The sequence below is a fragment of the Eptatretus burgeri genome, chromosome 16, assembly GCF_056783735.1.
Source record: "Eptatretus burgeri isolate ZD-2024b chromosome 16, Ebu_testis_v1, whole genome shotgun sequence".
Classification (NCBI taxonomy): domain Eukaryota; kingdom Metazoa; phylum Chordata; class Myxini; order Myxiniformes; family Myxinidae; genus Eptatretus; species Eptatretus burgeri.
Window position 1 is genome coordinate 21,345,952 of NC_140976.1, and position 15,821 is coordinate 21,361,772.

Consider the following 15,821-nt stretch of genomic DNA (forward strand, 5'->3'; position numbering starts at 1 on the left):
AGAGCACCAAAGTGTCACAGGTCATGCAGGAGCAGATACACACACAAGAGGGACCTGGAAAGGCTGGAGACTAAACGAGTCAAACGTAACAATTACCCAGAAATCCAGCACACAAGCACATCAGTAAAACCCAACAGATGTCCACCAGTTTGCCTGAAGTCACATTGCTTCATTTGCAAAAAAGAACGTGATTCAAAGGGTGAAAGGAAACTTATCCTTGTTGCCACAGAACAGCGGCAGAGAGCTATCTACTGGAAAGCTGTTACTTTACAAGACCAAGCAATGCTCTTGAAGATTCAAGGAATGGGAAATGAACCAATTGACATGATTGCTGCAGATTTCCGATATCACAAATCATGCTTGGACAAATTCATGAATAGAAGACCATCGATTCCTTCTTGTTCAAGTTCAAAAACTGATGAATATGGTTTAGCATTTAGACAGCTCCTCTCAGAAATTACAGATAGATTGATAAAGGACAGGTCAGCATTTTATATCACTCAACTACGTGACAAGTATCGTAATCTGTTGAGAGAACAAGGTGTTGCAAATGCTATGCAGTATCGGACTGATAGGCTCTCCAAACGACTATTGGATCATTATGGACCAGAAATCCAGATTATTCCACAGAAGGGAAAGGCCAGTTTAGTTTGCTCAGCACACATAACAGTAGGAGAAATGTGTGCTCTTGCAATGAAACTGCAGGAGGAAGCTGGAGACAATGATTTGCAAACAGAGTCTGGCAGCAGTGATGAAGAGACACCACTAATAACCAAAGTGAGGACACAGAGTAATTCACATGCATCGGAAAAACATCCACATGTAGAAATGAAGGAGAAAGCCAAGACACAGAGACAATTAATGAAGAGAAAATCAAGTGAGGCATCTCCAACAGAGTCGAATATAGTTGGTGATTTGAGTAGTCAAGAAAATAGACTCAACAGAGCTATTGATATCCTATGAAGCAGCATCCAGAAACATTCCAGATGACCTGTACAACCATCTTCCATGGCTTATGACTAACACAGATGAAACCATTGGCAAAAATGATAGAGTACCATTAAAAAAACACAAAATGAACAGGTGTTGAATGTGGCACAAGACATCATGGTCCATGTTACTGGCATACCAATGCCAAAACAAGTTGGACTTGCACTGCATATTTTGAAACAAACTGGAAGTAAAACCCTGGTTAGAATTATGAACAAATTTGGTCACACAATCAGCTATGATGATGCCCAGATGTATATCACAACCAAGGCCAAGGAAATTGACATTCAAACATGAGAAACTGGAATATTTATTCCCTTGGGGCTTGTACCAGGAAATTCACTCAGTGTGCCTTTGACAATCTTGACTTCAAGGAACATACCAAAGACGGTTCAACGCTGCATGCCACAAGCCACAATATATACCAACATTCAACAAGGCATGAACCTGTAACTTCTGTGGGCTCAGTTTCTTTGACTAAGGACAGGCATAGGACTGTACCACAGCCAGAATCATTTCATGTGCCTGAAAGTTATGTTCGTCTCAAAGACAGACAAGAAGCAAGGTCACTTCATGGTGTACGACAAGGTAACGAACAACCAACTATACCTGTGTTCAAAGATGACTACTTCATATGGTCATTGCTACGGCTATTGGCCACCCGAAATGATGAAGACTCTGCAGCTGCAACAAAGGCAGCATTAACATGGAATGGGTTCTATGAACTCCTTTGCGAAGAAAAACATGTTCAAGCTGTCACCAAATATGGCCCATTGTATCCACAGTCCCCAACAGATCCTAGTGTTGTTCAAGCTTCTCTTGACTACTGCATCTCTCTAACCAACAAGATGCAGCAACAGACATCCATTGTTTGTCTATGTCTATGTTTAGACATAGAGAGCTCGGCGTTGTTGTTGTTGTTGTTGTTGTTGTTGTTGTTGTTGTTGTTGTTGTTGTTGTTGTTGTTGTTGTTGTTGTTGTTGTTCTTCTTCTGAAGACAAAACCTTAATCTCTCGGACTCGGTTATTGTATATACAAGATCCGGATCGCCTTAAATATTGAGCACATGTACACATCCTCACATAGACGGTGCCTTTTGAGAGCGTCTATCATGAACTTTTAAATAAATTCGGACATTTGCTTTCAAGTTTCGAAAAGTTGACGTTACTATTTAAAGATTATTCCATTTATCGTATTGTAATTTCGTAAATACATTATATATTTCGTAAATACACGATATATCGTAAATACATTATGACGGGTTTCGTGATTGGCTGAATGAAGTTATCTGCGGTCGGCGGTCTCAGAACCAGGTGTTCGGGAAAAACTCGAGTGCTTCCCCTCGTGGTGAGCCCCGAACCCCAGGCTGTAACAATATCAGCTCTGAATTGTCAGGAGACATATTTGAAAGTATTGTTATTAAAAATAAATTAATAATATAAAATACGTTTCCAGGGTACTTTTTGTCGAGGAAATGGATTCTGACCATATTTAGACGATTCATTAGCTTAATTAATTAGTAAACGCCTGTTTTAAAAAATCTATTTTTACCCTTATTCATGCTGGAATTCGTTAATTTTTTGTCGGAGACCAACAAACGACTACTTTCTGAACTCATTGCATTTACCTGCACACTGTGATGTCATTTTATTTTTAAATAACACCGAAATGACGAAGCCCTAACCCGAGCCACAACTTCACGTGTCCACGCTGTGGAAACATTTTATCATGATGGGTTTGGGGGTGATAAAATAAATATATTGATGATGATTAAAACTTGGTATTAAAATGAAAATGTTAAACCTGAAGTAGAATGTACTCAAATATGATATGATTCTTTTTAAGTATGTATCCATTTGGAATTAACATAAATATATTTCTCCTCTGTATGGAAAGATCACCTGGATATTAAATGTGTAAACAGATTGAACTTTGCCAGTAAGTTGTATATAAGAAGAACTGCCTATCATTTTAAAAGCTATCTAAAGGAATTTTTAAAACGGACACAAACAAGTTGGAATGTGGATTTGAGAAGGTGTTCAGATGTATTCACGAAGCTCTGGTCGCCTCAAGATAATATATTGTTACGAATCTGTAAACCATGCGCACTCAACATTCAGGTCCGGTAAGTTAGTTATGCCGGTATGTGCGTGTGTAGTCAGGACCCCGTCCTTTTGTTTAGTGGGAGGATTAAATATGTGCGTTGTGACGGCTAGTTAGGTTATTACATCTCATCTTGCATCTATCATCCCATCTGCACAACCCAACCAGCCCATCATGCTCAGTCACCACCCGTTGGCCTGTCGTACCTTGATTTGCCGAGAGGGGGGGCCTCGCTGTTCGGGTGCTCGGGCCCCACAAATGATAGTTTTTGTATAGTGGGCTTTTTAGGGCAGACCCTCTTGCTCTGCAAGAGGGAGGCCACGTGGAGAATATGGTGTCTCCTTGCAAGGGCCACGGCTCCACTCCGGTAGGGTGCGGCCGTAGGCCAATGAGGGACAGACAGCGAGATGATTCTCGCCAAGGCCCCTCCCCGTGGTGGGAGGAGATATATCTCGGAGGGTGGTGTTGGTTGGCGTTGGCGCTGGGAGAGCTTGTTCGCGGTGGCGGAGCAGCATAGTTTGTTCACGGTGGCTGAAGAACCAGTTTGTTCACGGTGGCTGAAGAACCAGTTTGTTCATGGTGGCTGAGGAACCAGTTTGTTCATGGTGGCTGAGGGACCAGTTTGTTCACGGTGGCTGCTACGAGGAGTTCTTGGCTGGTTTTGACCCCGACTAGTCACCACCCGAGCTCCGCCACGAACCACGAGTCCCCCACTTGCGACTGGGACCAGGCTGGCGACCATTGGCAGGTGCGCAGCACAGAGCACCCCCTTTCCCCGATGGCCAGGTACCCATCCGGACTCTGACCCCCCAGCTCGTCTCTCTCTCTCTCTCTCTCTCTCTCTCTCGCTCTCTCTCTCTCTCTCTCTCTCTCTCTCTCTCTCTCTCTCTCTCTCTCTCTCTCTCTCTCTCTCTCTCTCTCTCTCTCTCTCGCTCTCGCTCTCGCTCTCGCTCTCGCTCTCGCTCTCGCTCTCGCTCTCGCTCTCGCTCTCGCTCTCGCTCTCGCTCTCGCTCTCATCGGCTGGAGGGTCCAATAAAGAACTCTGGGTTTCTTTTCTTTTTGTGTGTGTGTGTGTGATTGCATGTGGGCCCGTCTTTAAGTAGAATTGTATAAGTGTTTTTGTATCATTGTAAATTCCTGCATATTCATTCAAGTCTCGCCTCTTCTGTCTTGATTTTGCTGTAAATAAATTTATTAGAAATGAACCCAGTCTGTTTCTGTCCCCCCTTATATTGGTCCAGCATGGTTCGTATCTCAGTTTACACAGGGTTTCATCCCCGGTAATCGGTACATCATAGCCGGAACGTCCAGGGCAGGCCCGCTTGACTGCATCCGAGCCGGAGTTGGTCGGTGGAAGTTGATACTCTAAAGTAAATGGGAGATGTGGGTTAACCCTCTGAAGTGGGTTAGAGTAAATGGGAGATCTGTGCTGTACGTTAGACAGGGCCATTGCCGTGGGCTGCCCCAGATGGAGGCTCAGGAGAAAGGTGGGGGTCGTGTTGCGGAAATGGGCCCTTAGTGGGTTATGAAATATAGGATTAGCCCAGATCCCCCTTTAAATGCATGTTTAGCCAGGTTGTTTGGTTATAATCGGACGTTACATGTGTGTCGGGAGATGTAGCAGGCTGTCCAGTGTTCATACAGTGGTGGTGTACTGAGAGGTGCCGTCTTTTTCCTTCCCCCCTCCTAACTAGCCCCCACCCAGCGCCCTGACAGAGTCAGTCAACAAGACGTGTCAGCAACCCATTGGCGGAGAGCTGCTGCAAACTCGAACGATGGACCAATCACGTGTCCCCGGAGGTGGTCCGAAAAAGCCCACCCCAAAAAAGGCAAGAGAGGAACTGCTTTGGGTCCGGTCTGCAATCTGCTTCGTGAGCAGTGGCTTGACTGGCTGTTCCTCCTTGGCCACGGATCCAGCATGCAGGTCATTTCCAGGTTCATCCTGAGTCCAGCTACGGGACCTCTGACTTTCCTTACTCCCTGCACGGCTCAACACGTCTTTTCTTCCCGTTTATCCGCCTGCGGAGCCCAACACCGGATTTGGCCTTGTCTGGTGTACAGGCCAGGCCTGGATTCGCATACTGGACCTTGTGAAAAACCAGCTGGAACATCTTTCGCTCTTGTGCCGTTGACCTTACAAGGGCTGGACGCGCCGAGGCTGCGTGTGTGAGGGATGCCGACGTCACCGCCATCTTGCCACGCGGGATGTGCGAACAGTGCATATAGGAGTACGAGCGTGATCTTCCTACGCGGCATGCGTGAGCGGTGCCAATTGGAGTACGCGGCCATCTTGCCACGCTGCATGCTCGAGCTGGGTGCTCGAATCCGACACCATCGGCTTGTCACGAGCCACATTCGTGCCTTCGACAATTTCCTCTCGTCCATGAGGCACCACCAAGTACTCCGTGTCTTGTATGCATGTTGTCCAGGCCTAAGGTTTATTTTGCTTGGGCTCCCTTGGAAACCCGTATCCGTAGCTCCCGAGATTAGAGCGGATTATAGATGAATGATAACGATATCGTGAATGGTTTGCTTGTGTCGTTCTCCCTGATGTGTCCCCAATAAATTTGGCTGATTCATACGAAATTTGCCGCCTTGAATTTATTTGTGCCGCGCTGAGTAACAATCGCTCGATTTGTATTTAAAACCAAACTGGTTACGGACTGTGGCAGACTTCGTTCGGTCTTTGATCAAACCCAGTCTGTAGCCGGGGTGTATATCCCCAACTGGCAAGGCCCAGGGGTACTTTGGTATCGTGATCTGAGGCGCGTGACCCGAGACCTGTGCCGAACTAGCCGGCGTTATAACCCCTGAGACGGCGGTGCGGTTAAGCATCGCCGAATCTTCAACAGTATTACAGGGAAGACATGAGGAGGTCGATTTAAGGAGGTGGATGAATTTGCACTGAAGGTGCAAAAAAAAAACAATCAATGATGAAAGATGAAGAATTATTGCAAAATGGGATATTTTTTAATTTGTTGATCAGAGATTCGTTTAAATACATTGTAAGATGGATGGAGTGCAGTAGAATTGACAGAGTGGAGAAAGGAAACGTTGTAACAGATGGAATTTTTAGATACGGGATGAAAGAAAGGTCAAATTGAACACAGGATTTTGAAGAAGAACCAAGCAAAGTGGGGAAATTGAATCGTTGTAAGAGACAGTTGTTTTGTTGTTGTTGTTGAAGATGAAGGAAGAGGGAGGAAGACTGAAGGAAAAGTTTGAAAAAAAAGGTTGTGAAAGTGTGGTGAATACCTTCACAGAGTGGGATTGGCGGGGCAGATAAAGAAGAGGAAGAGCCAGTACAAGAAGTCACGTGGTTACGTGGGGTTTAAGGTGAGAAGGGCAAAGGTTTTTTTTTTGTATTTTTTTATACTTTAAGACATGAAACAGAGGGTATTAGTTGGGAGGGATAGATGGAGGGTGGAGAAAATAGAAACTGATGGTAATGAGGAGAAAATACAAACAAACACGATCAAGCACATCGACGGGGAAACCTGACATGACAATACCGACAAAAACTCACCAAATGGCACAAGTTTTGAAGCAAAACCGAATGAGGAACATACAGTAAACACGGAGACCACAAAATGAAGTCAAAACGCGATGAACAACGACTGGAAACTTCTCTATAAGAAGTCAGCAGAGACTCCTGGAGAGAACCAACCGTCTCTCAAAAACCCCAGTTGTGACATTGGTGGTCGGTCATTTGTTATTGCCTCGTCAGTTTGTTCATCTCTTATTCTTAGTTCCTCCATTGTGAATATTTTCCCTTGGACGATCTTGTTATTTTTTAGTTCAGTGTTGCCTGATTAAAATTACCTTTATCAGGGCATCGCCTTCAGAATATCTGTTCCCAGGTGTTCGCACTACCTTTTCTCACACCTTTTCGTTTGGACTATCCCATTGTTCATACTACGGTCCATTTTTCCTTCTTTGTGCAGTATTTCATTTTTACGCTGATTCCCTCCCCTTGGGTCATCCGATTTATGTCTTCAATTGCTTGTTGTCTTGCTTTATCAGTTATTTCCTTTATTCTTTCCTGGGTGAAGTATCTTTCCCTCATTGATGCTGTTGAATTAAATTTCGATCATAGAACACCTTCAGCCTTGGCTGACAGCTTTGTTTGTTTTAATTTGTTCATGATTCTTTCTCCTCCACCATTGGTCCCCCATGCTTCGTGCGTTGAATAGACTTTGCAGTGGAGGATGATTTCCTTCTCTAAACTCACGCTCTGTCAATATATTGTTGCGGTTCTGAAAATTGCATGCCTCTCAGACAATGGCACCCAACATACAGTGATCCCCAGACAGTTATTTCATCATTATTCGTGCAGTCAGACTTTCCCCTCATGTCTAATGGGTTAATGGGACGAAGTGCATTGCGTGGGCCTTATAGCGAGGTCTATTTATATCTCTGTCTTCTTTTCAATCCTCATTTCATTCCATCCCTTCACTTTTACCCATGAAACAAATCAAAGCAGCAGACACCGCACCCAGACGCCGCCTGTGAAAATCACAATGATGAAAATTTGAAAATCAAATGAAACTAGAACGGGCACTCAATAGAGCGCATACCTTCGCCAACGCTACATTCCCCCACCCCTCCCCCAGAAACCGTTGATTGTGAGGGTATTTAATCCCATACCACATCTGCCATCTCATATGTGTTATGATGACTTAAAAACATAAGATTTCCTGTGTCATATCATATATCACAAGATTGGGCATTGAATTCACAACATTTTGGCATTGGTTGCATGCAAATTGGATTAAAAAAAAAAAAAATTGACCGCACTATGGCAAAATGACGATTTTGACCTTTTCATGACCTCGACCTTGACCTTTGTACTCTTTTGTAATTGGTATTAGAGTGTGGGAAACAGAACAGTCAACATTTTGGTGTTGGTTTCATGCAAATCGGATAAGAATTGACCGTGTTATGACTAAAACCGCACATTTTGCAATGTCGTGACCCCCCCTGACATTTGACTCCCAACCGCTAATAAGGGTTATTAGGTCATTGTGTTATGTCACATATCACAAGATGGGGCATTGAATTCTGAACATTTTGGTATTAGTTGCATGCAAATTGGATACAAATTGACCGCGCTATAGTATAAAGACGATTTTGACCTTTTCATGACCTTGACCTTTGACCCGATCGCTTCCAAAATCTAATCAGATGGTGCTCGGATAATATCCAATCATCCCACCAAATTTGCTGCGATTCAGTTCAATACTTTTGGAGTAATGCGAATAACAAACAAACAAACAAACACACATATTCACAAATAAATAAATAAATACACAGCGATCAAAACATAACCTTCGCAACAAAGTTTGTGAAGGTAACAAGAGCTCAAGTGAGCACAATATATGCCCGAACAAGAAGGTATATACAGAATTGTGCTACAACATGGAAACAGCATCCTGGTTGCCATGGCAACCACTTTAGATGATGAACGTATGTCGCGACACACCGTCTCCACAGTCTGTACCTATGTGGCAAATATGAAACGTGAAAGTTGAAAACTTTGGGAGTTCGAGTGCGGACAGGAACGGACAGACGGATGACCGGTATCACATAATATGCCCCGATATATATGTATATATATATGTATATATATGTATATATATATATGTATATATATATATATATATATATATATATATATATATATATATATATATATATATATATATATATATATATATATATATATATATATATATATATTGTTGCGGTATTCGCGCCCGCCGGCGTGCTGACGGCCACGTAACTCGAATCGCGGCACGTCGCCCACCGGACGGACAATCCAGTCGTGACCCTCTCGGACTAACGCCGGGAACCAGTCACGGGTGGACCTTTCGGTCTCACCACGATCGAGCCAATCAGCCCCCGCGTGGGATAGGGTTGCTCGCCAAATTCGACCTACCTAAGTACCCACGCGGAGGGTAGACCGGGCGATCGCACCTCGCCGCAGGTCGACTTCGGACACGGGCCACTTAAGCGACCCGTTCCGTACTATCGGGATAACCGAGCGGTGTTATCGTCGACCTCGACGGTTCGATTAATTATCGGGCGTATTCAGCCCACTACCAACCCTTTACGTGAAGCAAGATGAGGATTCAATGGAGGAAATGACGAAGCGAAGCGGGAAACAGTTCAACACAAAGCACATTTATTCGCGACGAACGGAAAGCACACATATTCAATTCCACCAAAAGCACACAGAAAAGAAAAACACAATTCAATTTACACAAAAAGCAAATGTAAAAGCGAAGACACAATGCAGAGCTAATACCGACTACCGAGCACACGGCAACACTTATACCATTCTACTTCACAGACGGCGCCGACAACACATACCCAAAACCAAGGAAAAGAATACCCTCAAGGATGAGGCGGGCCTGAGGCCGAGACCGGGTCGGCCTACCCGTCTGGTGATGAGACGCGGAGCGGCGATGGCGCCCCAACCCCGCGGGCCTCGCGGGCAGTGTCTGGTAGGGGGTGGGAAAGGGGCCCCCTTGGTCGCACTATCTCAGCGCGGGGGGAAACAGGAGGGGGTTGCTGATGCTCGGGGTATAGAGGATTTTTATTGCCCCGCGACGAGCGTCTCCACCTCGGCCAGGTCGCGCTTTCGGCCTCCCTGGGGTGCAGCTCCCTGCACGACGCGAGCACCCCCTCGTCTGCCCTCGCCGCCTCTCCACAGCTCCGTCCCCTCCGTTCCGACTGTTCCCAGGTGTTCGCACTACCTTTTCTCACACCTTTTCGTTTGGACTCCAACGCACACGACGACCAGCTCCTTCTTGCCAACTCCACCGCCCGCGAAGTCTTGACTCTCTGTTCCCTCTCGACTCTCCTACTCTCCTACTCTCTTGACTGACGAACACGGTCGCTTTTTATCAGCCCCGTAGCTTCGCCCTCTCATCTTTGACCCCCTCCCTTCGACCTTTCACCTCGCTCCCCATTGGCCCGAGAAAAAGTGGGCGTGAATGCTTTTTGATCCATAAATTTGCATATATCGATCGCCCTCCAACGCCCTGGGGGCGGGGCCACCCGCCCCTCGCTCACCGATTGGACGGCAAAAAGTGGGCGTGTGTCGTTTTTGATCCGTTTTTGAAGCACAAAATCCGTGATTTTGTACACGCTGTTCGGCGCGCGCCCTGCACGAGTCCAACACCAGTACCCACAGGCGGCGCAAGAACGGTGGCGATGCGACGGTTGCGAGGTGTGGCGTGAAGGTCGTGGCGGTTGTGGTGAAGCGGTGGTTGGTGGTGGTTGATGTTGTGGTTGTGGTGGTAACAATGGCGGTTGGTCCAAAATAAAGATAGTAAAAGAAAAACGGCTATCCTGAAGAGTCGCAGCACGCATAAATGACATGTATTCCCACTAGACAACGGGTTTGGGCCTAACTACACATGTACTTACCGAGATACCTCACCTAAGGGACCTGAATGGTGGTTTGCGAATTTGGTAACCACAACACTACCCCCTCCCCTTTTTACAGACTCGTCCCGAGTCGTCAAATTTTCGTGTGCCATCATGTGTAGTTTTCCCCTAGTACATTTTACCTACGGATCCCTGAGTGCGACATTCATGGTACTCGTGTCCCCAAAATAAATAACCTGAGGGCTGCGTAACTATCTAAACAAACTCACTCACACGGACGACTTAGATAAAATTGCCGGCGCTAGGACAGACATGCCGGGGGCGCACTCATATTTACAGTACATCTTAACCTTAACTTACAAATTTTACACTAAACCATGGCCCAGGATCATTGAACTCTGCAAAAAGAAAGCAGTTAGCAGGGAGCCAGGCTGCCCACATGCAGTCCAAGGCCTTCCCTTTTGAACTGAACGCAGTGAACCACAACGGTGCATGGGCTGCACAAACGCAGTCTCCGTGCCAGCTCAAGTGGCACACGCAATGAGCACAACGAATGGATGGGTGAACACAAACACGGTGCACGGGCCGCCACTGCAGGCCCGTGTTGTAGCTGCCAACAGGGCAGTTCTCGCAGCTTGCAAACTGTTGCCTTGCGGATCCTGGCGCACATGGAAATGAACAGGGGGGGCAAAGCAAAAATTGAACGGGGGCTGGTGAACAGGGGCAGTGGGCATGGCATGGCAAAGGCAGCAGGCAAACACAGCCCGCAGAAGAAGGCCGCTGCAGGCAAACTCAGCCCGCAGAACCAGGCCGGCACAGGCCTCGAAGAAAAACAGCCAGCAGATGAACTGGCCGGCACAGGCCTTGCAGCACACAGCTGCCGATGAAGTTGGCCGGCCTCCGCCTTGAAGCAAAACACGGCCAGCCGATGAAGTTGGCCAGCCTTTGCCGTTCAATGGAGGTTGGTGGAGGGAGTGCGGTGGTGCTGGCCACTTGGAAGGCGGGCTCGGACCTACCTACCTGTCTCCCTCCCAACCTATCGCCTTTGCCTGTCACTGTACATACCCACTCCCTTAATTTGTCCAAACCCCAATTTAGCCCCAACTTATTTATTTATTTATTTATTTATTTTTTTTTACTTCCCCACTATAAATCGTCCCCGAACCCCCTTTATCGTCCTTGTTCGGCTAACCTATCCTGTCACCTAGCCTACTCCCAACCCCTACGTTCCCTTCCCGGAGGGGAATAAGGGAGAGCTAACGTCCTGTGTCGAGGCCCAACGAAGCCTCAGAATGGCCTCCCCAGAGTTCGGCGATCTAACCCAAAGTGGATCCAGCGGCCCACAACGAGAGCGAGGGGATGGATGGTGCGGAGGGGTACATCTCCTAATCTACCCTAACCATTTAACTGTTAAACTACCCCGGGGCTTTCAACAAGCGCCTCTTGCTTAAACTATTGGTTCTATAAACCCAGATTCCCGTCGCCTGTGTTGGTGTCCTCACAATTTCGGGCCTCGCCCCCCAATTTTCTCTCCGTGCCCTCACACGGTCTCCTGGCTGGGACACGTGGCTCCCTTTGGCAGGCACGACCCTCTGCCGAATCTCCCGCTATGGCACCCCGGGCACTACACTGCCTCCGAGCCTACCAGCTCCCTAACACCGGGGAGTGCCCCCATGGCACCTCCCCTGAAACGCACACGTGGCAGGCCGGCCTCCCGGGCCCCTTTCCGAGGGTCACCCGTGCCCACAACACTGCCCACGCGGCTAATGGCGCCCCGGGCCCCCGCACCAAGCAGGCGCACCCGTGCCCACTACTCTATCCCGGCCCCCCATGGGCCCATGGCCTACCGCGGCCGACTAGCCTGGTGCCCGGGGTACCCACTCAGCGATACTCACCTTTCGCAGCCACGCTCCCAAGCCCGTCAACAGGGCTCCTGCACCCCTCCAAATGGGTCTCGAGCCTACTTTCCCACCAACAACAAAACGACCTCCATTTTTCAATTTAACTAACCCAGCTAACTCACTCTACACTGACCCCGGGGGTCCCTTGGGCGGGAGTCACTCCTCCCCCCAATCACTCATCGCACCATGCATTCCCCATTCGCTCCATTCACACAGACCGCTGGCCTCACTCACTCATCATGTCTTCACCTCATAACTCACCAACTCTTCAACACACACACCGCTGAACTCTGCCATCCTTCTAACTGCACCCCCTAACTAACTCGTGCTCCCACGTCGTCCCTTAAACTACAGCACGTTCCTTTTAACACTACGTAGCTAAACTACGTCCCCTCTACACATCCACAAGTCTGTCACTGTCTCCTAATCTCTTTAATCAATTTCCCCACCTAAATCTGGCTACAATCCCTCGAACGAATCCATTCCACGGACTCCATGAGGACTTACCCCTGCCCCATGAAGTCGGTCTAACTAAGCTAACCCTTCCCCCTAACTAGTTTCCATCCTGTGCCCAGGGTCAAGGGGGTCTTCCACCCCTTGCCCAGGAATCCTGTACACCCGAAAGTGAGGCTTGCTGTTTTTTTTTTTTTTTTTTTTTTTTTTACATGCGCAGCACCTGCGCGGCAACTCAGAGCTCGCGCACTTTGCACCTGCCCGTGACGTCATGCAGCTGCACGTGTACCTCGTCCCTCCTTGGACGGTACCATCCGGCAGAGATACCCCTCCTGCCGGATTCCAACCACACGTGCAGCCATGACGTCACCGTGCGCAAAAAAAAAAAAAACACAAGCCCCACGTCTCGAGGGGTTCCCCACGCGAACACATGTGCTTTGCCCGTTGGAGCTTAACACACACGATCGCGTGGAGAACCCGTCCGGTCCAAATCCATTTACCTGCCTAAACTTTGTCCGTCCGCGGGATCGGCAAATCCACCGCGTGCGTTTCCGGACCGGGACTTCACTCTCGCAAGCGAGCACGTGGCGGTCTCGTGCGTTGCACAGCACGAACCTCGTGCTCACTGCTGGGTGAACCCGGCACGGTCCCCGAAACAACTACAGCCGCTACTCGGCTTTCTCTCCTCTGTCGCCGTCTCCGTCTCCATTCCACACACGCATACCTGCGTGTTACGACGCACACAGTCCACTCCATCACATTCACACCGGGAGACGCGGCTGCGTGCTCCCGCATGCCAACCGACATCTCCCTCACATACCGCTCTCTCACACACACGGTCTCCCTTGCACACAACGACCTTGCACACGGCCGTTCACTCACGCGTGCGGGGCACTCACCCGCGGTGCCTCACTCGCACTCCGTGCCTCATCCACACACGCTGGGGCACTCACCCGCGGTTCCTCATCCACACACCGTGCCTCACTCATGCACGCGGGGGCACTCAACCGCTGTGCCTCATCCACACACCGTGCCTCACTCACACACGCGGGGGCACACACCCGCGGTGCCTCACTCACACACACGGCGACACTCATACACGGTGCCTCATCCACACACGCGGGGGCACTCAACCGCGGTGTCTCATCCATACTCCGTGCCTCACTCACACATACGGGGGCACTCACCCGCGGTGCCTCACCCACACTGGCCGTTTCATCCACACACACGGCCTCTTCCACACACGGTGCCTCATCCACACACGGCGTGCTGGGAAGCACGTACTCTGGCACAATCGCCACCTCACCACTCACACACGGGGTCGCTTCCACACACGGGGACGCACTCACACCTTGCACCACACACACAGGGACAACCACACTGGGGATTTGTGTCCCCACAAGAGTCTCCGGGGCCTCTATACCCCCCAAGCTTTCCGTGCACCTGTCCACAGCACCCGTCCCCTTAACCTCGCAAAGCACGACCGAACTCACCTGGTCGTGACTCGCCTCAAGGGGGCATACTCCCTCCCCTCGTTCCTGGAGGAGGCCATCCAGGTGCTCGCACTGGGTCTCTACCCAGTCCGCCAGCTCACCCCCTTTATCCTCCACTACCTCCGTGTGTGTGTGTGCGTCACTTACCCCGTCCAATTCACCCTCTATCTCCCGTGTCTCAACTATTATTATTTCCTTTGTCTTCACCTCGTGTCTCGTCTCACACGTTTTGGTCTCCCCATTTAATTTTTCCCTTTTGGTCACCGTCGATTCCTCTGTCACGACCCTCGCCGAACACGCCCCCCGAATTATTTTTTTACCCGCCTCCACCGCGGGCCTGTCAGCCGTTGCACCCCCTTCCAGCTCGTTTGCTCCCACTCGTGGAGTCGCCATTCCCAGCTCCCTGGTGACGGCCTTCATGCCCGCCTGCAGGCATCGGCCCATGTTCTGCGTCTCACCCCGTAGTTCTTTCATTTCTTTTTTTATTTGCTGTGTATTCGCATCCATCGTCGTTTTCACTTCATTTGTATTTGTATCCATCTTTTCATCCATTTTTTGTGTATTCGCATCCACCTTTTCGTTCATTCCTTTCATTTCGTTTATCATTTCCGCATTCATCTTTTCGTTCATGCCTTTCATTTCGTTTGTATTTGCATCCATCCTTGCTGTCATTGCCGCCAGCATGGCGCATAGCTGGGCCATGTCGGATGCACTTTGGTGGAGAGGGGGGGGGGGAGGTGTCATACACCGCGGCCGCTGCCGCACCCATTTCGGCCTCTGGGTTCAGTTGGGCGAGTCCGTGTTCCTGCACAATCAACATTTCCTGCTCGGGGATTCCATCCTGGACCATGGACTCTACATTACTACACATATACATTTCTAATACCCCCGGCTCCCGCTCGCCTTGAGACGCCATCTTGCTTCTCTTAAAGGGTTAATTTTGCTCGCTCGTAATTTGGAGGGAATCGGGGGTCGCTTCTCTCACCCCTGGACCGATTCCCGTGAATTTAGCCGGAGACAGGAGAGCCTGTTTTCCTGTTCTCCGATACCAGTGCCGCGAGGAGGGCGATGAATTTGTATCGCACGACCTGACACCAGTGTTGCGGTATTCGCGCCTGCCGGCGTGCTGACGGCCACGTAACTCGAATCGCGGCACGTCACCCACCGGACGGACAATCCAGTCGTGACCCTCTCGGACTAACGCCGGGAACCAGTCACGGGTGGACCTTTCGGTCTCACCGCGATCAAGCCAATCAGCCCCCGCGTGGGATAGGGTTGCTCGCCAAATTCGACCTACCTAAGTACCCACGCGGAGGGTAGACCGGGCGATCGCACCTCGCCGCAGGTCGACTTCGGACACGGGCCACTTAAGCGACCCGTTCCGTACTATCGGGATAACCGAGCGGTGTTATCGTCGACCTCGACGGTTCGATTAATCATCGGGCGTATTCAGCCCACTACCAACCCTTTACGTGAAGCAAGATGA

At 49.2% G+C, this 15,821-nt stretch overlaps 1 protein-coding gene across 1 annotated transcript in view; it reads left to right on the plus strand.

The window, feature by feature from the left end:
* The window catches only part of LOC147010680 (uncharacterized), a 60,606-nt gene that overhangs the window by 5,316 nt on the left and 39,469 nt on the right, over positions 1-15,821 (plus strand). The gene's annotated exons all lie outside the window — the stretch shown is intronic.